Source organism: Lycium barbarum, chromosome 2, assembly GCF_019175385.1.
Source record: "Lycium barbarum isolate Lr01 chromosome 2, ASM1917538v2, whole genome shotgun sequence".
NCBI lineage: Eukaryota > Viridiplantae > Streptophyta > Magnoliopsida > Solanales > Solanaceae > Lycium > Lycium barbarum.
Window position 1 is genome coordinate 145905770 of NC_083338.1, and position 23669 is coordinate 145929438.

At 33.2% G+C, this 23669-nt stretch overlaps 1 pseudogene; it reads right to left on the bottom strand.

Moving 5' to 3' along the window:
- Window positions 1-22606, bottom strand: part of LOC132629105 (serine carboxypeptidase-like 12) — a 56607-nt pseudogene extending 34001 nt beyond the window's left edge.
- Between the last annotated feature and the right edge of the window lie 1063 nt (window positions 22607-23669).

Genomic DNA, 23669 nt, shown 5'->3' on the forward strand with positions numbered 1-23669 from the left:
CACCCCGTATTAAAAAATCAAACAACATTCATGTAATTTCCAAAGTATCTCATTAAGTCAATAATGATGGATTCATTGCCACGTGCGTATTCGTAGCAAACACTAATATAATAAAGTTTTAAATACGGAGCACAAACTACAATATTATATTAATCGTGTTTTGAACATAGTATTCCATATTGACAAAATCAAGCAATATATATATATGTATATAAAAAAGTGAATCCCATATTAAAAAAATAAACAATGTCAAAAAAAAAAGTGCAGACTTTGTATTCGTAGCAAACACTAATATAATAAAATTTTAGATACGGAACACAAATTACAATGTTATATCAATCGTGTTTTGAACATAGTATATATATATATATATATATATATATATATATATGCATAAAAATAGTGCAAACTAATAATGTCCAAAAGGGTGGGCCCCATACTAAACAACACCAAGCAATATAAAAAATAAAAACAAAAAAAGAAGAAACTATATGCTTCGTCGTCTGTTGTCCCTTAAAAAAAAGGTGGGCCCCATACTAAATAACACCGAGCAATAAAAAAAAAGGAAGAAAAAAAAAGTGGAACTCACCATCTCCAAACTCATGGGAAAAAAAAAGTGGACCCTATATTATCAAAATCAAGCAATATAAAAAAAAAGTGAACCCCATATTAAAAAAAATATAATGTTAAAAAAAAAGTGCTGGCTTTGTATTCGTAGCAAACACTAATATAATAAAGTTTTAGATACGCAGCACAAACTACAATGTTATATTAATCGTGTTTTGAACATAGTATATGTATATATATTATATGCATAAAAATAATACAAACTAATAATGTAAAAAAACAAAAGTGCACCCATAAAGGGTGAACCTCATACTAAATAACATTAAACAATATATATAAAAAAAAAAGGTGCAACCCACCATCTCCAAACTCACTGTAAAAAAAATGGACCCCGTATTAACAAATCAAGCAATATCAAAAAAAAAAAGTGAACCCCATATTAAAAAAAAATAATGTAAAAAAAAAAGTGCGCTCCATATTAAAAAATCAAACAATATTCATGTAATTTCCAGAGTATCTCATTAAGTCAATAATGATGGATTCATTGTCATGTGCGTATCAATCCATTAGTGGGAGCAAATGAAATTGCTTTTCTTCAAAAAGTTAAGTAGTCAAACCATACAGTTTTCTTTCTTTTTTTATATTAGTCTGAGATCTAATCTAGATATTAAACTGTTGTATTTGCTATTCCGCAATGTCATTTATTTGTTATGTTCACTAAAATAAATATACTTAAAATATTTATATTTTAAAATAAGATAGAATTTAATTACTTTTTATTTTTATTATTACTCTAATAAATGTGAAAAGAGATTAATGTCGTAAAAAAAAAATATATCAAATGGAGATCAAATAATGAATAAGGTAAATTAATCAAATTATAATTCTAATCGACGTTTTCTTAAAAACCCATGCAAAAGGCAACATGACAAGTAAAATGAGCTAAACCGAGAATATTTACCAAAAATTAAAAAATAGTATTTCTTCGTTTAAATAGAAAATCAATTTCTACTTTGTTTCGTTTTAAACATGTAAAATTAATTTAATAATTTGAATTAGAATTATCCAAATCAAAATTTGATAAAAAATAATAAGTATTTTACATCTTTAAATTAATCGAATTAAAATTGAAAGTATCAACTGATGCTTAAATATTGCTATTGTTTTATCTCAAAGAGAGAAAAATAGTTTCCTTTTAAACAAGTCTTCTCTTTTAAAAAATATTAATAAATTTGCCGATTTTGTATTCGTAGCAAACATTAATATAATAAAATTTTAGATACGGAACACAAACTACAATGTTATATTAATCGTGTTTTGAACATAATATATATATATATATAATCACTATTCAAAGATAACTACATACACATAGATGCACTATAATCTAAAGTGTTAGGCCCGTACGAGGAGAAAATTTGAAAATGGGTTTCGTCGTACGAGGGTCTTAGTAAAAGGACAAACAAGTGTTTTTTCTCTCCTCTTTTTTCTTGAAGGGTCTTGCGCTGAAACATGAGAAATATCTAATTTGGCCTTTGAGCAGTTACAACCCGTTTGTTTTGATAAGTTCCGATAGAGTTTGGACCATAATCACTCACCTTATTTAATTCAAGGTTAAATATGCTATGTCCACTAACACGGAATCAAAATAGAAATTATACAATAACATAAGGACTAAAATTACCGTTTCCTGCTATATAATAAAGAGGTTTCTTTATCATTAGATTGATAAAATCTGCGTTAAACACGTAGAAATCTTCAGAAGGTAAGTGGATAAGAAGTAATTAAAAAGTTGCACTGCTTTATAATCTTTTAGTGCTTTGAGTTCTACATCTACAGTATAAAGTTACTCCGATATAAGGAGCACAGTACACTTTAATAAATTAATCCTTATTTTAGTGCTTTGCGAGCAAGCTACCGGCCGGGAACAAAATTAAACAAATATAAAGTAGAGAAACTTAATAGTTACAACGAAAAAGAGTCCAAAAAGATTCTTAATTAGAAATTTCAATCAAATGGATCGATCGAGTTGTCAATTCGTTCACCTATAAAGCTCTAGGAAGTTACTTTAATTTAATTTGATAGAACTTATCGACATTTTCGACAGAAAAAGGTTTCGAGAAATATCGAGTAGCTCAACATTTGGTATATGTGGTTTATTAATAATTAATTATGTCGACAAGCTAGAACTTATTCTGTTCAATGGACTGAAATTAATTACATATCACGTTTCTTCCGAATCTACATTTACCTAACCTATACGCACAATCCCTCCCTTAAGATTACATAGGTCACTGTTGATTTCACCAAAAAAGGGAGTAATAATATTGATTCATAGCCTGAACTACAATTCTCTTACTTGTTTCCTCTTCTTAATTAGTTCGGCCACTTTAATTTGATCAAGTTGATCGGCCCGAAGCGCATGTGTTCAAAGATACTGAAGATCTTCAAAATTAATAAAGCATCGATAAAGAACAACAAAAGAGAAAGAAAAGCATTAGATAGACAATTTAATCCTTTTTTTAACTGATATACTTTATGTTAAATACTCCTACAATCATGAGGCAGATTCTGCCTTTTGAACTAGAGGCGGATTCACGATTTAAAGTTTATGAGTTTCTACAGCGATTTCAAGTTAATATACAATAATCATTGGGTTTATACTCAAATATTTTTAGGTATTCTATGGATAAAGTAATACGTGTACAACGTATGAGAAAAGGCTATTGGGTTCCAGTGATCGCTAACACCAGAGGCGGATCCAGGATTTAAATTTTATGGGTTCAATCTATAGAATTTTAGCATTGAACCCATTATATTTTTTAAATTAGGGGTTCATATCTACTACTTATTGCAATTTTAATAATTTTTTACACATAAATTTAGGCTCCGCGTTCAAAGTTTGGGGTTCAGTTGAACCCCAACCTTATAGGCTACATACGCCTCTGGCTAACACACAGGATCCGCCACTGTTATGAACTCGTTTTTTTTTTTAAGACGAAACACCATTAAGATTTTATTGGACCACCACTCCTCTCTTCTTGAGAATCCACACATCCCTTATTATGGCCAATTATCTATCAAGCACATGTTTAGGTTCAGCCTAAATGGAAAATAAGATGGAGCTCCTAAAGTAAATACGTAATTATCTTTAATATATTAACTATTTCTTTATTCTTCGTATCACCCGGAAGGGATAAAAGAAAGATATTGTTGTTTCTTCAAGTAATTTATGATCTCTATGGACTGATAAAATTTCAATTTTAGTTTAAAAAGAGGAAATAGTTGAAGAAGGAATAAATTCCTAATCTGTTATCCATTGAACCCGTATACTATATATATGAATCATCCCTTGCTGAAAATTCATCCACCACCACTTATATATCCTAAGAAGACAAAGAAAAAGTATAGCCAAAAAAAATGCCTTGGTTCACTACTCCTAGAAGAAGAGTAAGTCATCCACTAAGTGATGAGCAAGTGAAAGGTATACTCAAGAGATATGATAAAAATAGAGATGGAAAACTTAGCAAGCAAGAATTGAGATTAGCTTTTAAAGAGATGGGGTTGCATTTTTGTCGTTGGAAAGCTGGAAGGGCCCTTCGTCATGCAGATATAAATGGCGATGGATATATAAATGAAGATGAGATGAATGACCTTGTTCAATATGCTTCGAAATGGGGTTTTAAGATTTCTTAGGCAGGCTTAGCTTAGTACTATGTGTTTTGTGCCTTTTGTATATATATATATTTTTTTTGGGGTTGGTGTTTTTTGTGTTGTGGTGTTTTGTTTTGTTTTGAGAACTAAAGATCCTTTTAATATTTAGGAAGAAATTAAAGGGTCTTTTGGGTGTTATAATATTTGCTACTACAGTACTATGTAAATGTCAGGTTGTACATATTGTCTTTATATGTTTTACGTTTCCTATGTAAATTTGTTCTAGTAGCCAAATGATATATGCTATCTTCCACATTTCCTTTCGAATTAATTTCTCTTTGTAATTTCTTGGATTAAGCGGATGAATTATTTTCTTCTCTCTGAATCATGCTGATGCTAGTTCATGCATTTCTTTCTTATTATTATTCATGTATCCCTAACTTTCAGTACTAGAGATATCAAGCTTCACCTTAGCTTAGCAAAGGCCAAGGTACACACCTCCAAATTAAAATGATTACATCTGACAAAAGAAATGGAAACTTAAAATTACAGTGCATGGAAAAATGTTTTATGAAGTTCGGACGTTGAATTGTTTCAAAATTTCATTGTCTAAAAGCTTAAGTTCTTAAAGAAAGAACGCGTATATAATTACTTAGATTATCTCCAAGGATGCGAAAGATCTGGTAATATGAATTTTAAACTTGAATTACTGAATGGTGCATGTATTTGGTATATCGTGATCTTTATTCATGTGCTTGAGGTTTTCAATATAATATGAGTTACATTAAATACATAAAATTGATTGTTCGTAAAAATAATAGTATAATTAATTAAAAGTATTATTTTTTACCACTTAAATTTTTAGATTAGAAGATATACATTTCTACATGTATTATAATATTAAAAAAATCGGACAAAGCTACTTAGCAAACAAGTCTAGCTACGTGACTTTTTAGAGTAAGAAGCAGTGAAGCACTACAAAGAAAAAATCTGAAGCCACAATTTGCCACCTTGTGCACTATCCCAATTTATTTTATCTCCCTCCTACCTCTCTCTTTTCTATTCAAATATTCTTGAGATTCTTTTTTCAAAAACTGTCCATACTATAGATGGTGTTGGTGTGACCCTTGTATGGAAAGGACTCATGATTAAAAGTAATGTTGAAATTCGAGGACTTCAAAAGTTTGGAACTTGTTCAATATTGAGATTTGAGAATACTAACAGAAAAAGAAGAATAACAAATTTAGAAAGTGGACGAGAAGGAGACTTAAGGCCTAAGGCAGAGGTATAAGGAGTTCAATTAAACCCCGTCGTTAAAAAATTATACTATTTAAATAAGGTAAAAATGATTTATATATATAAGTTATTGAATCTTCTTGCATTGGTATACAATTTTTTTAATCTTAATTTAAATTCTTGATTCCGCTAGGCAGTTAAAATACAGTACTAGTGGCATGTGACTTTGCCTAAAATTTTGAAGCAATATATGTTTAGAATCTCTGGCCTAGCTAGGGTTAGATTCTTGTAAAGCGTGCCCTACCCGGCTCCCACTTATCTTCAAACACCAAGAGTATACTAGGAAAGGCATATGTTCTCTTTTTACCCAGTGCATGCAGTAGGATCAAGAAGATTTAGAATTTAAATTTGACGAAATTAACTTTTAAAGTTTTTCTTATCTATTGAACTCATTTTATGTTTAAAATTATAAAAATTAATATTTAATGCAAGTTTAATGAATTTATATATATATAAATATCTATAATTTCATCTCGAAAATATCAAGTTCATACGAATCCAATACTGAAACGTCAGATCTGTCTCTGCCTTCTAGGAGGACAATATTGCCTCTCTCTGCTAATAGGTATATCAAACTTTATAATATATAGATGGTGATTGATCTTATTAGCGTACTTAAGGTAGCTACTAGTTAGCAGTAGAAAATAATTATTATATTATCAATGCATTGAACCTAAACTCAACTAATTCTCAACTATTTTATGCTTATGATCTCTTTCGCTGTGTTTATTCGATCCGGTAATCTTAATATTTTTTCTTGCCCTAGACAAATATGGATCATAGAAATCATACGATCTCAAAGAGACTTTTATTTTCCCTTGTAGCTGATATCATTATGATGACATCATCAGGGCTTGCGTATTTTTAATTTTGGCCGGTGAAAAAAAATTCATCACCTTTTTCCCAAAGAGAATTCCCAATTATTATTTTCCCTTTATTCCTGAACTATGTGTGGCTTTTTGGTCCAGCAGGGTCATTCATGAACATAACACTCGGGGTACACATTGCAACGAATAGTTTTCATTTAGCTAGTCACCACTATTAGGCTTCCTTTCCACCTAAAAACATTTATAAATTACATTACAAATAAATGAAACAAAATCACTAGTCGGATTTTTTTTCTCGATTTGACTCAGATTGTCAATTTTATGCGGTTTGTCGATTTTCTTTGTTACTCCCTAGCTACTTGTAGGGATCAAATGCCCGTTATTGTTTTGTCCACGAATGTAACACATTATCCCAAGTCCAAAATATATGAAGTCATATGCATGTCCATTTTGTTGTGTCGCTCAAGGCAGGAGAGAAATTAATAAATGAACAACGTTTGAACCCTTTTTTTTTTTTGTGTGTGTGTAGAGACTTAAATTAGTTAATCAGGGGTTGCTCAATGGCCCAAAATTTTGAGACCTCGAGTTTTTTAATTGATAGTGAATTTTTTATATAGTTTGCAAGGAAAAAAATATAAAAAGTAAAAAATCTTTATAGTAAACAAAGAAAGAAAAATTGTCTACTTTTTTATAGAAATATTTTAGAATTTTGAATTAAACTACTCACATTTTCATATTAGTAAATAAAATTTTATACAACAACTTCCAATGAATTGTATTGCAATGCATGACTAACATCTTATTAGCTTGAATTAATCCTTACTAATATTAATAATAGGTATAATATTACTATGTAAATTTAAAAGCTTTATACTTAAGGATACTACACTGTACGAAAGAAATTATTTTGTTTTTTGTTAGTGTGAGTCACCCAAATTAATTTTATCTTATTGTTTTCATCAAATGAGGGACCGTCAACATTTTTTCATTTTTAACGGAGATGGAAAAAACTTTCCTTTAAAGAAAAATACCGTCTACGTGACGAAGTAAATTGTCCACAAGATTCTAGAAGATGGATCATTACTAACGTAAGCCTTTTTTTGTGTGAAGATGGACCATCCAATTTGATTAGTAATTTAATTTTAAAAATTGATTTTTTGCCAAATTATTCTAGTAGAAAAAACGCGTGACATTACTAACGTGGCGCATGCTTGTCTCTTGTTGTCAAAATGAACAAACGAAGGTACCATGACGTGGAAGAATTATTAAAATATTTCAAATTTTAAGCCGTTGATGGAGAAATTAAACTTTAGGCAAAATGGAATGGTCAATTGTGAGAGCCCTCAATGGGAAGATCCATGTGGTAATTTCTGTCAAGGTTCTGTAAACCCACAAATAAAGTAATTTTTATGTTTTATGATAAAGCTGAGTATGTTGTGTAGGGGCGGATTTAATTAAAGAAAAAATATTTTAATTTCCCTTAATAAGAATATGACACGTAATAAATAATAATTATACTTGAGCAAAAGACAGATCAACCTTAATTGTCACTTTAAAAACAAAAAGATAAGAAAAAAAATTAAAAATTAATAAATAAGAGGTCTGTTAGTTTTAAATGCAAAAATGAGCCAAAAGGTGAGTGGAGGGGTAGCAACATGGGTGGATGAAGGCTGAATGATGTATTTAGACCGTTTGAGATTGTCCGGAGGCATTGGCCCTTTTCTGCATCATCAATAGTAGTTTGTCTGGTTGTTATTTTTCATGAGTTCTTGAAAAATATAGAGCTTAATTATTTTGTCTTTTAGCTTGTGTTCTACCTGATATTGGTGAATATACCACAAATTACAATTGAAAATAAAACGAACAACATGAATAAAAATATAAATAAATATTCTTCAGGCTGGAGTGCGGATATCTCGCCTTCTTTAAGGAGATTCAAGCTCACTGCGGCGTAATCTTCACCGGTCCTGCAGTATAACTCTGATTTTTCCCCCTCCAGGGTACACAGCCCGACAATGTCGTGTGACTCAAAGAACTCCGGATTAGTTGAAGAGTCCAAAGCTCCGTCATAAGAACACCTTCCTTCAACTAAATAAAACTCTCTCATTTAACTCACTTTTTCATACACTCTATATTTTTCTCTACCCACCAAAAGTTAAGAATGACTTCTATTAATAGGTAAAGAAATTCATCCTTGGGGTGAATTCGATGAGTAGTGAGAGAGTGGAGTAATCAATTGAGAGAATATGGAGTAGTAAAGGGTAGGAGGTTATGAGAGTTACAAGAGAAATAATTGCCACATCCTATCATAACTCATATGAATTGAATAATGAGATAGTGTTAGGAGGGAAAGTTAAGGCCACGATCTGGCTTTTAATGGCTACTAACGTGTAGGAGTAAAGGCAAAATTCCACTATCACAAAATGTGAAAGGCAACGTAACAAGGTACTTTATTAGGAGTCACTCTATTATAATTACTAGTGAATTTGTCCGCGCTTCGCACAGTGATAAAAAACACCGATGATTTATTATATATAATACAGATAGAAGAGGTATTTATAATATATAGATAATATAATTTGTTTATATTAGCTAAATCGGAAATATAAAGCGCTTTCAGTAATTTGGTGACAATTTTCATGCTTTAAGAGCTATTATGTCTTAAAAGTTGTCTATAAAAGCATACAAATGCCCGGCTTTTATAAAAATGGATTATATTTTTAAAGTTGATATTAATCAATTATCTTTCTTAAAGTTTGAAGAAAAATATATCCTTTTTTATATAAATAATAATGTTCTTATGTAATAATATATGTTTAATATATATATATATCTAAGTCAAGGTTCTTAAATATTTTTCGAAAGTTTCTCCTTACATAAAAAGAATGTAAAATAGGGAAAAAAAATCACTCACTTGGCCATTTCTATATAAATACGCTGATGTACAATTGATTCCATAGAGGAAAAATTTAGTTAGTAGTTAGCAGCATTCCAAAAAAATCATAAGTAATTATTTTGAACCAAAAAAAATTATACACTTACGATAATAAAAAAATTCATATACAAATCAAGCTAAAGAGGAATCACAAAGAGAACATACGGAAAAGATATATAAAGAAGAAAATAATACAATACTCACATCATTGTTACGACCTTAATCATTAAAAATAGAAGAAAAAAATTGAAATTAATACATAATTTCTTTTTGAGTTCTTGTCGATATCCACTACCACAAGCTGATCCCCATTCAAGAGCCTTCTTCTTCTTCAAGTCAAATTAAAGCGTGAATAATACTGTAGTAAATATAACGACATTGCTACTTCAAATATAAAATGAAAGGACAACTTTAGATAGAGTCTCATGAAATAAAAAATATTAATTTACAATATCCGATGCTCAAGAAGGAATAAGAAATCAAAGAATGATTTCCAAATTGTTGTAGCATCTTATACTCTCAATCCTTTTGCAAAATTTGTAAGCCGGATGATTTGTGTAGTTGATTAAGGTCTCTTTAAACCTCATACTGCTATTTTCATATCAAAACCGATTGTCAATTGAAATATATTGAAACAACATCTTCAATTGAAAGAAAGTTTGTTCTACAAGAAAAGGAAGAGAGTAGAAAATTTATGTTCATCTAAATTGCAGTTTATTCCTATAAGTGTGTTGTTGAATATAGATATACATATAGCACTTGCAATATGCAAAATTTATGTAATGCATCAATAGTAATTTAATTGCCATTACGGTCATGTTATAGTGCTCCTATACGTGGGTTTTATTGCTCCTACGTGGGCTGATTTATCCAAACGGTAAATTGGATTTATTGCAAAGATTTATGATAGCCTTGGTTATTTGCTATGTGGGTATGATTTCAATAATTTTATGAAGCTTTTATTAGTCCATTTACTTAGTAGATTATGTACAAAAATGAACCAAAAAATGTAAAAAAAGGAGAAAAAAGATAAATAAGAATGCTAGCCATAGAGAGGTGCCACATCACCTTGTTTATGCTTAGCTTTATATTATATATAGATTTGTAGGGTAAAGGTGCAAATATATTCCTCAACTTTGTGATTTAGAGCAGATATACTCCTCGTTGTAAAAGTGTTGTATATATACCCCTACTGTTACAAAATGGTGCAAATATACCCCTGCCATTATTAAATGATGCAAATATACACTTTTCGCTGACGGGATTTTATTTAAAAAATCATTAAGGTTATTTTTTAATTAACAAAAATGCCACGTGACTTTAAATAAAAAGTCTACCCATTTTTTTTAGTGGACATACTTTTCTAAAGCCACATAGTAATTTTTTTTTTGGTGGGTCGGGTCTGGTTTGTTTAAAAAAATGGGTAGAGTTATTTTTTTTAAGTCAACGAACCAGACCTGGCACACCAGAAACAAAATTACCATGTGGATTTAAAAAATATGTGTAGTAAAAATAAAATAAAAAATTAGATAGACTTTTTTTTAAGTCACGTGGCTTTTTTTTAATTAAAAAATAACCTAATGATTTATTTTTTAAAAAAATCTCGTCAGCGAAAAGGGTATATTTGCACCATTTTGTAACGGCGGGGATATATTTGCACCATTTTGTAACGGTAGGGATATATTTGCACCATTTTGTAATGACAGGGGTTTATTTGTACCGTTTTGTAACGACAGAGGTCTAAATCGCAAAGTTGAGGGGTATATTTGCACCTTTGCCCTTATTTGTATTATTAAAATGTTCAAAACCCAACACCTGACAATTCCTGAAACCATGAATCAGATAATATTGATATGATCCATATTATCCGCCCGTTAACCATTTTTTATCCATGTTAAATATGAGGGGATCGGATAATTCATCCATTTTTGTTTAACTCTTTTTTGACTTGTCCATATCCAATCCGACCCGCCCGTTTGCCTTATCTCGAAAGGTAGTTTTATTTCTCTTCTTTCCGTTCTTTCTTTTGCCATAAATAAGATGTAGTCAAGGGAGCATAGGAATAATTGTGGGAACTGATCATGCTAATTTGGAGCTTATAGTTTCCAAAGAATCATGATATATTCATCTTTTAAACATATTAAAACACTCTTCCCGTTTATACTCAGGAGCTACGTACCCTGCTCCCCGTTTACAAGAATTAAAAAAAAATACCTAGAATAAACAAAGTAACAAATCATGTGAAGGAGACGAATAATAATGATCTTTACCGTTGCAATGTTATCTTATTATTATGATCTTGTGTAGCTACAATAGTTGCAGTCTTATTGAAATAACAAAGAGAACGTGCTAGAAAGATATTTGATTAATGTGTCAATATTTTTTTATACAAATACAAGTTTAATTAGAACATATTTGATCTAATCTTAAATGATCCTCAGCTAAAAATTAGGTGACGTTCCAATTTAGCAGGATTAAGATAAAGGCTGTGAATCCTTCATGTAGCTAGGGGTGAGCGTTCCGGTCATCGGATTGGATATGAAAATTTCGGTTTGGATTTTCGATTTTCGGATTGAAGAAATTACAATCCAAATTCAATCCGAATAAGCTCGGATGGATTGAATTTTTTAAGTTCGATTTCGGATTAATCGGTTTGGATATTTCGAATTTTCAGTTTTGACTTTTGAGCTTTTAAGGCATGCTTTAAGAATGAAATTCATGTGCCTGGGTTACGAGATTGCAGGTCATAACATAATGTGAAACCAAATATGTGGGTTCAACAAAGAGTTGTTACCACTAAACCAAAAGGCATCAAGTCACGTAGTTCAATTCTACATTATTCCCTTTGTTTCATCGGAAGTTGCCTTATTCTTTAAGTAGTGAAGTAAACTCCAACTTTTCAAGCTATATTATATTTAATTCAGTAGAAAATTCTATATTGAACTTAATATTATAATGGGTAGGGTACTAATCTATCGGACCTTTGACTAATTAGTATTGAGCACATATAATATGGGTAGGGCTAAATATAAGGTATAAAAATTTTAGATTTTCGGATATCTAAAAACCCGAAGGGCTAAATCCGAAATCCAAATTTTTTAAATAAAATCTGAAGTCCAATCCATAATCTAAAAATTCAAACCAAATATCTAAAAAATTCGAAATTCGAAAAACTATCCCCACCCCTACATGTAGCTACCTTTTTTATTTTATTTTATTTAGCTCATCCACTTCCAAGAGTGGATGCCTTTCACTACTAAAAAATGATTTACATAACAGAGGAACAATGTTCCCTACACCTACTTAATTGGAACAGGCTCCAATTATGAGACAAGTAGGATTCACCTTAAGCTTTCAAAAAAATTTGAGGGGATTCCTCTCAAGGTACATCAAAAGAATAAATTCTATACATGTTCCTATTCAGAGAAAAGGAGTTCTTAATTCTTTTCATCCTAAAAGAAGGAAAGTTCATTTTATCCATGAGAATTGCACCTCTAATCTCTTTAGGCAGTAGATGATATTGATTAATTCAAGTTATGTCATTGCATCTCAATCCCCAATTTGCCAGTCCATCCACAACCTTATTTCCTTCCCTAAAACAGTGCTTAATGTTCCAATCCTCCATTTGATCTAGCAAACTCTTGGATTTTTTGATTGAATTCCAATCATTCCAAGGAACCTTAGAGATATTCTGCAGCCATTCTACTAGGAGTTGGAATCAACCTCTATCTCTACTTTCCTGTAACCATTATCTCTGCACCATTCAATACCAATCTCAACAACTACGACTTCTGCCATATTGTTAGTAATATGACCAAGAAACTTTCCATAAACAGCAACTAATTTTCCCTGATTGTCTCTTATAATGCCTCCAGCACCACTAGGTCCCGGATTACCTTTTGCACAACCATTAGAGTTCTATTTGACAAAATCAGCCTTAGGTCTCTTCCATATGACATGTATATGCTTGATCTGGTATGTAGCTTGATCCATCATCTGATAAAGATCTTCTCCTTTCATGAAAGGATTAATCCCGTTAAACTGTTTGTGAGCAGTCATCACCACTTGTTGTCACGACCCGACTCGGGGCCGCGATGAACACCCGGTGCTAGCCCACCCGGGCACCCTCTTAGCTTACTCTTATGCTTACATCTAGGTGAGCCACATAATTATACATGCATTTCCATTCATTCGTCAACTAGTCCCATTTGGACAACAACACATTTATATCATCATAGGCATCTATGCCACATCAATGTACATGGGCCAACGTGGCCGACAAAATGATATACAAAACATAGGCCGACAAGGCCAAACGCATCTACCCACACACACACTTGTCTACGAGCCTCTAAGAATATAACATATCACATTAGCGGGACAGGACCCCGCTATGCCCATAATTATATACACAAAAGAATAAGTACCCAAAAGATATGTGATAACGTCCAAATCCACCCTATTAATTAGAATGGGCACGGTCGTATGCAAATATAATTTAGCCAACTATGAGTCGGGGTCGAATCCCACAGAGAACAATATGTAGGCGATTAGGAAAAGTAGGAATTTTCACCAATAATAGCTAAAGCCAAACGATGGATAATATTTTGGGTTTTTGAGAGAATTATAACTAATGCAAAAATGTAAACTAACCTAGAAAGCAAGTAAAATGATCAATGGCCACAAGCATGGATACAAGGGAAACTACGCTCAAGTAATGATCCAATGTACTTCATGATTTACAAATAATGGTGAGTTTATATTACTTAGCCTCGGATAATGACTCTAAATTAGCTTCTTCCGAAGACTAACTAGACTACCTAATTGAATATCTCTAAAGCAATTAGGAGCATTAAGAACACCCGAATATGGCTACAAGTGGTGTCGCCTATCCCTAGGTCGATTTCCATTAGATGAGGGTTAACGCCCCAAATTCTTGTTAATTAATCTTTTCCAATCCCGAGTTTGCCTCTTCCAAGTTTAAACCGAAATAAATGGGCAAGTCTTAGGGTTAGCTACTCCCTTAAGAATCATTCAAAATGAGATTAATTAAAGAAACAATAACTCACTTCATTAGGAATAAAATCATTCAACACATAAGCAAAACAAGAGATTCAATCCAAACTTTAATCAAGAATATTTCCATAAACGAGATTCAAGTATTGAAATGAAATACTACACACATAAATATTCAATACATAGCAAGAGTAGAAGAAATGGGTAAAGAATTTCTCATTGGTGTCTCCAAATCTTCTCTTCCAAGGTGTTGGTGATGAAACCCTAGCCTCCAAACTTGTGAAAACTGCCAAAAGATGAAAATGTTTTGCCCCCTAGTCTTCCTTTTATGTTTCCCCATTTTTCCAAGTCCAAACAATGACAAAATATGCCCCAGATTTTCGTTTTTGCAGTTCTGCCCATTTTTTGCAAAACTGTGCAGTTTTGTCCAATTTGACCTCTTTTTGACTTTATTTTCACTTGGTTTCTTCCGATCACTTCTAAATCACATAAACCTGTAAAATAGATGTAAATGATATTAAATGCACTATTTTCTCAAGCAAACATAGCAAAAATATAAGATTAAAGAAGAGATAAGTTGGTAAAATACCAACTTATCAAACCCCCAAACTTAAACTATTGCTTGTCCTCAAGCAATTCAAAACATACAATCTCTTTCGAAGAAATCGACTCAATAGTGCACCAACATCATACCAAGTTAAAAAGTCTACTTTAAGCACAAAAACGTAACTTTGATTGGTACCAACAATTAATTCAAAACATATGAATCACCAACTTCTTCTTAAAAACTTCATTTTCCTTTCAAGTGCTCAAACACCAAGTTAATCAAAGTAGCAATCAAGTCATGACACTAAAGCTTCAAAATTTGTCTCCTTACCACAAAACAACTTTCTTTTGTTCATTTCTCTCAATTGGAAAATAAAACAATTTCACAACTTAAATTCTCATGTGCCCTCACACTCAAGAGAGAATCCCACACTTAGAAAATGTAATTCAAAACACAAATGGGATATTAAATAGAAAGAATTAACTCTCTTCTCTCACAAAGATGTTCAATTGCACAAGTAGTACCATAAGCTTGCCCTTCATGTATTTCTCCACTAATATAGACACACTTGGTTCAAAATCAATTAGGACTTAAAGGGTTGTAATGTAGGCTTTTAGTTAAGGTAGGACATAATTTGGAAATAGTGACTCAAAAACCTCCCTAAGCACTACAATTTTCAACAATCAAAACACACTTCCTTTCAAGCTTTTCCACCATTTTTTTCATTTTTCATTTCGCCAACTAGTCTTCCCTTTATTCACAACTCTTTATTATTCCTTCTTTATTTTTATTTTTTTCTTTTTCAAAATAACAAGGAAGTTTCCAATTTTTTTTTCTACTACTTCATTTTTTTCTTTCACCTTAAAGTAACTCCCACATCACAACTTTTTCCAACTATCACCCTCAAACTTAGGCTTTTAGCCAACGTTTGCACTTTCAACGCACTTAAGGAGGTAGGGTACCAAAAGATGGATCAATGAAGAACAAAAGGTTAAAGCTTGTAACATGGTTGCCAAAGAAAAGGTTAAAGGCTCAAACGGGGTTGACTAGGGAAAATATGCAAGGGTAGGAAATTTAAGGCAAAACGATCCAAAGAAGGCCTAACATCATTTTTCAAACCAAGTGTAACCTAGAATTTCGCCTTGAAACACATTCCGGGCAAGTTCTAGACCACAAGTAATGTAAAAGAACTCACAAAAATCTCACCACACATGGCACATGATAATCCAAGTAGAATATGTATCCAAAATCCAATTGAAACAAATGAACTCAAAGAAAGTCACTTATAGCCTAAAGAGACTAATTAGTGAAAGTAAGAGCCAAAAATTGAGTCTAAAAGTCCCAACAAGAATCCTTCCTTCAATCATTTTTCTTTTTCAAAATTCAAGAATTCATATGCCAAGGTTTAAATATGTTGGTACCAAGCAAGCCAAAAATTAGCCAAGGGGTAAAAAATCACATCCCAACACCATTTTTACTCCTAAACTACCTAACTAAGAACGGAAATAAAATAACAAAAGTGACTAATCCACAACATGCAAAAAGAACCAAATTTTCAAAAATTTGAGCAAGTTCCATTTGTAACGTTTATCCACAGCCACACCAACAGTCACAAAATAAGCCCGACAAGGGCACACAATCAAGCATAACCAAAATATAACGTGCTACCACATGCCACCCCCAACTAAAAATATTGCAGTGTCCTCACTGCACAAGTAAAAACTGGACAGTTTTGCAAAAACTGGACAGTTTTTCAGAAACTGGACAGTTTTGCAGAAACTGGACAGTTTCTGCAATTTTCAGCAGCTACTGGTTTGGGGCTGTCCGGAAATCCGACCTGCTCAAAACAACTCCAAAAATTTTGAAACTTTGCAGATTAGTCAAAAACCATAAGCAAAAACATTCCAAAAAATCAAATTTCAAAAATGATTTAAATTTTTTAAAACGATGGGTTGCCTCCCACCAAGCGCTTAAGTTAACGTCGCGGCACGACGGTTACCTTTTACCACTTTTCCCTCCATTTGGAAGATATGAATTTGCACCCCAACTTTGAATCAAGATTCCGGTGATGCTCATGAGGCGGTGGTAGGAAAGCAAAGAGGCCAAACTCTCGGGTGTCGCATTTTGCACTTCTTGGCCCTTAAGTGAGGCATGCCATTTTGTCTTCTTGGCATAGCAAACTTCAAAATAAAAACGCTTTCTTCTTCATCTCCAAAAATCTCCGTTGACTTGATTGGTTCAACTTCCATATCATCAACCAAGCACAATGTTGAAAAATGGTTAGAATGTGGTCCAATGCGCTCAAATTCCAAACTTGCATGACTTTTGACATTCTCACCCAAAAATGAACTAGAGTCTTCAAAAACTATTTTATGAACTTTTTTATGCAACTCTAGTATTATTTCTTCAACTTTGGCATCTTGCATTATTTTTGGATTGGTCGGTAGGCAATACATCATTAGCTCATGAAAATCAATCTTGACCTCTTCTTCATTGGAAACCAACTCAAAATTACAATCCATGACCCTTTGATATTGAGCATCACATGCTTCAACTTTTGCATTCAACTCGGTCTTCAATTCTCGGATAGCAATTTCAAGTAGCTCTACTTCTTGACTTTGCTCAACATGCATTTTTAGATATTCTTCCATCATCCGTGAAAAGCCTTCACGGTGATCCCCATAGACTTCAAGATGTTGAGCTTGATTCATTAGCCAATCTTGGCTCACAATATCCACTTTGTCAAGTTTTTCTTCATGGTGAGAATCGTCCAAAGCTTGTAAAAATCCTAACATGGTGAAATCCATGTTTTGGATAGCTTCATCATCTCTATTTTGAACTACTTCCCACCATTTGGTCACAATTTTCCCATATTTTTCATTTCTCCCCATAATGCCACTCAACATTTTCTCAATTTCCTCTTTTCGAGAATTGGAGATTTCTTCTTTATGACTTAGCTCATTTTCTTCAAGTTGAACCACTTCTTCAATTTCACAACTCTTGTTGTGGTCACAAGAATTTTCAGGCTCATCTTGTAAATTTGAAATCTCTTCTTCAACTACTTCATTTTGAGGAATAGGCACATCCATGGAAATTGAAATTTTTTGATTCTCCAGTGATTTGTTCATTTCTAAAATGGATTGCCCGATGAGTTCTCGCTCCTCCTCCCTTTCCCGGTCAAAGTATGCTTGGAGCAATTCCATGACACCTTCATATCCGGTACTTTGCCCTTCGTTTGCCATATCATTGTTCCTATCAAACTCAAAAGCACAACTAGTATTTTCATTAGAACAACTTGGGGGAGGGGAAGGAAAATAATTAGGACAATCACTCCAATGTCCATTTTGACCACCACATATATTACAAATATTCCCATCATAGGATTGAGACGGTGCACACATCTCTCTCCCGGGAGCATTTTCACAATCTTGCCAAAAGTGAGGTCCTTCACAATATGGACATGGGTCATCAAAGTATGAATAACTACCATCCAACCAATTTTCATTATATGATGCCATTTTTTTTTAGCAAAAGCAAAAACTGGACAGTTTTGCAGAAGCAAAATCTGGACAGTTTTTTCAGAAACTGGACAGTTTTGCAGAAGCAAAATCTGGACAGTTTTTCAGAAACTGGACAGTTTTTTTTTTTTTTTTTTTTTTTTTATAAAGCAAAGAAAGTTTGGACCAAAGCAAGTTAGCTTAAATCCCAAACTAACCCAAATACGCCAAATTGTTCCCCGGCAACGGCGCCATTTTTGATAACGTCCAAATCCACCCTATTAATTAGAATGGGCACGGTCGTATGCAAATATAATTTAGCCAACTATGAGTCGGGGTCGAATCGCACAGAGAACAATATGTAGGCGATTAGGAAAAGTAGGAATTTTCACCAATAATAGCTAAAGCCAAACGATGGATAATATTTTGGGTTTTTGAGAGAATTATAACTAATGCAAAAATGTAAACTAACCTAGAAAGCAAGTAAAATGATCAATGGCCACAAGCATGGATACAAGGGAAACTACGCTCAAGTAACGATCCAATGTACTTCATGATTTACAAATAATGGTGAGTTTATATTACTTAGCCTCGGATAATGACTCTAAATTAGCTTCTTCCGAAGACTAACTAGACTACCTAATTGAATATCTCTAAAGCAATTAGGAGCATTAAGAACACCCGAATATGACTACAAGTGGTGTCGCCTATCCCTAGGTCGATTTCCATTAGATGAGGGTTAACGCCCCAAATTCTTGTTAATTAATCTTTTCCAATCCCGAGTTTGCCTCTTCCAAGTTTAAACCGAAATAAATGGGCAAGTCTTAGGGTTAGCTACTCCCTTAAGAATCATTCAAAATGAGATTAATTAAAGAAACAATAACTCACTTCATTAGGAATAAAATCATTCAACACATAAGCAAAACAAGAGATTCAATCCAAACTTTAATCAAGAATATTTCCATAAACGAGATTCAAGTATTGAAATGAAATACTACACACATAAATATTCAATACATAGCAAGAGTAGAAGAAATGGGTAAAGAATTTCTCATTGGTGTCTCCAAATCTTCTCTTCCAAGTTGTTGGTGATGAAACCCTAGCCTCCAAACTTGTGAAAACTGCCAAAAGATGAAAATGTTTTGCCCCCTAGTCTTCCTTTTATGTTTCCCCGTTTTTCCAAGTCCAAAAAATGATAAAATATGCCCCAGATTTTCGTTTTTGCAGTTCTGCCCGTTTTTTGCAAATCTGTCCCGTTTTTGCAAAACTGTGCAGTTTTGCAAAACTGTGCAGTTTTGTCCAATTTGACCTCTTTTTGACTTTATTTTCACTTGGTTTCTTCCGATCACTTCTAAATCACATAAACCTATAAAATAGATGTAAATGATATTAAATGCACTATTTTCTCAAGCAAACATAGCAAAAATATAAGATTAAAGAAGAGATAAGTTGGTAAAATACCAACGTATCAATATGGCTCCAAAGGAAATGGAGCTCTCTATGTAATCTCCGAATAGGCAGCTATGGATCAAGTCTGTCTCCCTGTGCACCTGCGGGCATGACGCAGCGTCCACAAACAAAAGGACGTCAGTACGAAGAATGTACTGAGTATGTAAAGCATGAGCAACATCAATAAATAAGCATCATGAACAACATATGAAATAGCATAGGAGGGGGAGACAATAATATCATCGTCATAGCACTTACCTGCCTTTCGTAGGACTTTTCATTTTTCATACGTATTTGTACACCTACGTCATCATCCGTATTCCATAATAGTACTCGTACCATACTTGCGCTCATATTCGTATACATGTCCTTATTCGTATTCTTATACATAATCTTATGACATTTATATTCATATTATATATATAGTCATTTCATATACATATCATTTACATAGCATACCCGACCTCATAGGATCGGTGTTTCATACATACTTGGCCAACCAAGGCTCAAGGTTACTCATACCTGGCCCTACTAAGGCTTCAGGGTTATCTGTACCATCTGCAGAGGTGTGCACGCGTTTCGTAATCGTATACATACTTTATACATATTCATATACATATATCCTACCCGGCGTTATAAGCTCGGGGTGTCATTATAGCCCTTCATAGGCACATGTAAGTATAATAGCCCGTAGGCACCTTTAGCATCATTATTATTATCATCGTCATCACTATCATCATCATTTTCGCTTCATCTATATCTTATGCTTACTCATCATATGGGGTGCGTAGTACAATCGTAGCACGTATCGAGGATCGTGAGCTTATGAGCTCGGAGTGTCAATCATTTGAATACAACATACTCATATAGAAGATTTAAGAGTTTGGCCAAGGAACCATGCCTTATGAAAGAAGGGTTAGCCTTACATACCTTTTCGTCGGACTATTCTACACTGGCACGCTTCCTTCCAATGCTAGCGTCTATACCTTCATTAATATCATAACAATGGCCATTAGTCATTCACATTATCCACATTATCTAGATTCCTTAATTTGCCTCTAATTCACCCATATTCATGGTCATAACATCCAACTTCGTCCATTCGTCTAAAGTGTCTAGTTCATGATCTTAGTACCATTTATAATACATTCATATCACAACACAACAACATTCATGATTCAATTCAAACTATTCCTCAAAATGTCACTATTCATCATTCATGACGTACTTGACCATATTTTCTACAATCCATGTATTTCAACTCTTCAATACCTTAAACATCATGTAAAAATCATGAATCTTACCTTAGAAGTTGTAGGAACAAGCTTTGGTTAATAATACTCCACTTTGAGCAAAACCCTAGTTTTTCTCCATTTGAATTTCTTGACCTAGATGATCTTTGAAGATGTTCTTACTCGTGATTCACCTTGTTTTATGTTGTTGATCCTCAAATATCCTTAAAAACTTGTATAATAAATGTAGAGAGAGGTTTTAGAGAGAAGTGGTGTAATGTTGTAATGAAATAAAACAAGTGTTGGTCCCTTTATTTAATGACTTGCAAAATCTGTGCTGAGGTGAACAGTGGTCGTCCATCATGGTTTACGGCCCGTATTGCAGTTTACGGACCGTCCCTCGCGATCGTCTTTAACCATTTCCAGAACCAGAAGCTTTGGCTGCTTGCATGGTGATTTACGACCATGGTTTACGGGCCGTAAATCACTTTACGGTCCGTCCTCCAGGTCGTATTTTACCATTTCTCGACTGACAGAAAGTTGAAGCCTTGCATGGCAGTTTACGACCTGCTAGTTTACGGACCGTATACCAGTTTACGGTCCGTCCTAGCACTTTACGACCACTGGGCAGTTGCAATTCTGCAACTTCCCATATTTCTTAGACTTCTCATTTTAATCACCTACGTCCATGCACATGCATTGCTCACCTTATATCTCATCTTAATTTAGCCAACTTTCTCATCTCACATCGGATACCTTCGAAATCTCGCCTAAGGTCATCAAACGTCGTTTCTTGTCATGGACATCATGCACTTATACTTATCACTAGTTCGTTCACTTACGTACCAACGGAAAATTTTTCCGAGGTGTAACACTTGTGCATTGATGTTGCACTTGATGTTAATTAAGTTCATCCTTTTTTTCTCATATCTTTGCTTGCATCTTGCTTTCCAGATCTGCCAAGAAGTGATAGCTGGTAAAATTTAAAACAACATCTTCTGTATTGGATTTTTAGATTTTGTCATCCACCAAGAAAAAATTTGCTGCCTAAAACAGCCATTTACTTACAAAATTCCAAAAATATTGTTATAGTACTTCCATATATCCTGAGCTATCTTACCTTTGAAGAATAAGTGTTCTTCATCTTCCTGCTCAGAGTTGATACAACAGGAGCATCTTGAAGGCAGGTGCACTTTGAACTTGGTTAAGTTGATATCCACTGCCACAGTGTGTCTCAAAAGCTTCCATAGGAAGGAGGTTTTGAATGGAATTTATTTGTGCCATGTCATTTTATTGCTCAAAGATGTGATTTGTTTTTTCCTAATAATCTCCCATGCTGATTTGCAATTGAATCCCCCATCATTGTTAGCAATCCAGTTTGGATGATCATCTCCCAAAGCAATCTCAATTGGGATTTCTTGGATTAGATTAGCAATGTTATAGGGGATACATTTTCTAATCTTGATCATATTCCATTGCCCATTGTCAAAAAATTCTGACACTCTAGATTTGATGGAAGTTGATGCCTCTACAAATTGACTTAGTCTCCCTATTCCAGCTATCCCACCAGAAATTGCAATTTCCATTATTAATCCTCCATAGAATATTATGATCCACCTTATCCTTGATCTTCCATAGTCTTTTCCAAGTATGTGAATGTTTGTAGCTCCATTTTCTAGCCATACAGTCTCTTAGAGTATTTAGCCTTCATGAATTGAGTCGATATGTTGTCTTTGGTTCTAAACTGCCACTATAGTTTAGCTTCAAAGCTTTTTGCTATGTCATGTAGTGACCTTACTCCAATTCCTCCTTTCTCCTTGGGGTAACAAAGCTTGTTCCATGCTGCCCAATGGTATTTAGGTTTCCCATTATAGCTTCCCTATAGGAAATTAGCAAACAACCCTTCATTTGCTTCAAGATTGTTTTTGGGGGTTGACATACATACAAAAGCTGCATTGGTATAGCGTTCAACACATGCTTTGCCATAATAATTCTTCCTCCTGTGGATAATTGTTTACTTTGCCAGTTATTCAATTTTTTTAAAATCTTAGTAGCCATCTCCGTAAAGAACTGATTCTTTTTCCTTCCTGCAAATAAGGGGCAACCTAAGTAAGTTATAGGAAAAGACTCTTGTCTCACTTGAAGAATTTCAGAGACTATGTTAATTCTTTTTTGAGAAATCTTATTATTCATAACAAAACAACTCTTATTTCTATTAATAAGTTGACCAGAATTTTCCTCATATCTTTTTAAACAATCAGTAATGAGGTTCAAAGTATGAGATTTTCCGGAACAAAATATGATTAAATCATTTGCATAAGCTAGGTGATTAATCATTAGTCCATTAGTATCCATTGAAATTAGAGTTCTCATATAACTTATTTAGCAAAGAACACAAACATTCTGAAGCAATAATAAAAAGAGAAGGTGAAATTGGATCTCCCTGTTTAACTCCTCTTTCTGATTTGGAAAAACCATGCTTTTTGCCATTTATTACCACTGTGTACCATATGTTGGATAATAGATTCCATATAATATGGATCCATTTTTCATCAAAACCCATCCTCCTCATAACAAAGCATATAAAATGCCAAGATATTCTGTCATAAGCTTTATTCATATCAATCTTGACAAGAATATTACCCCCTT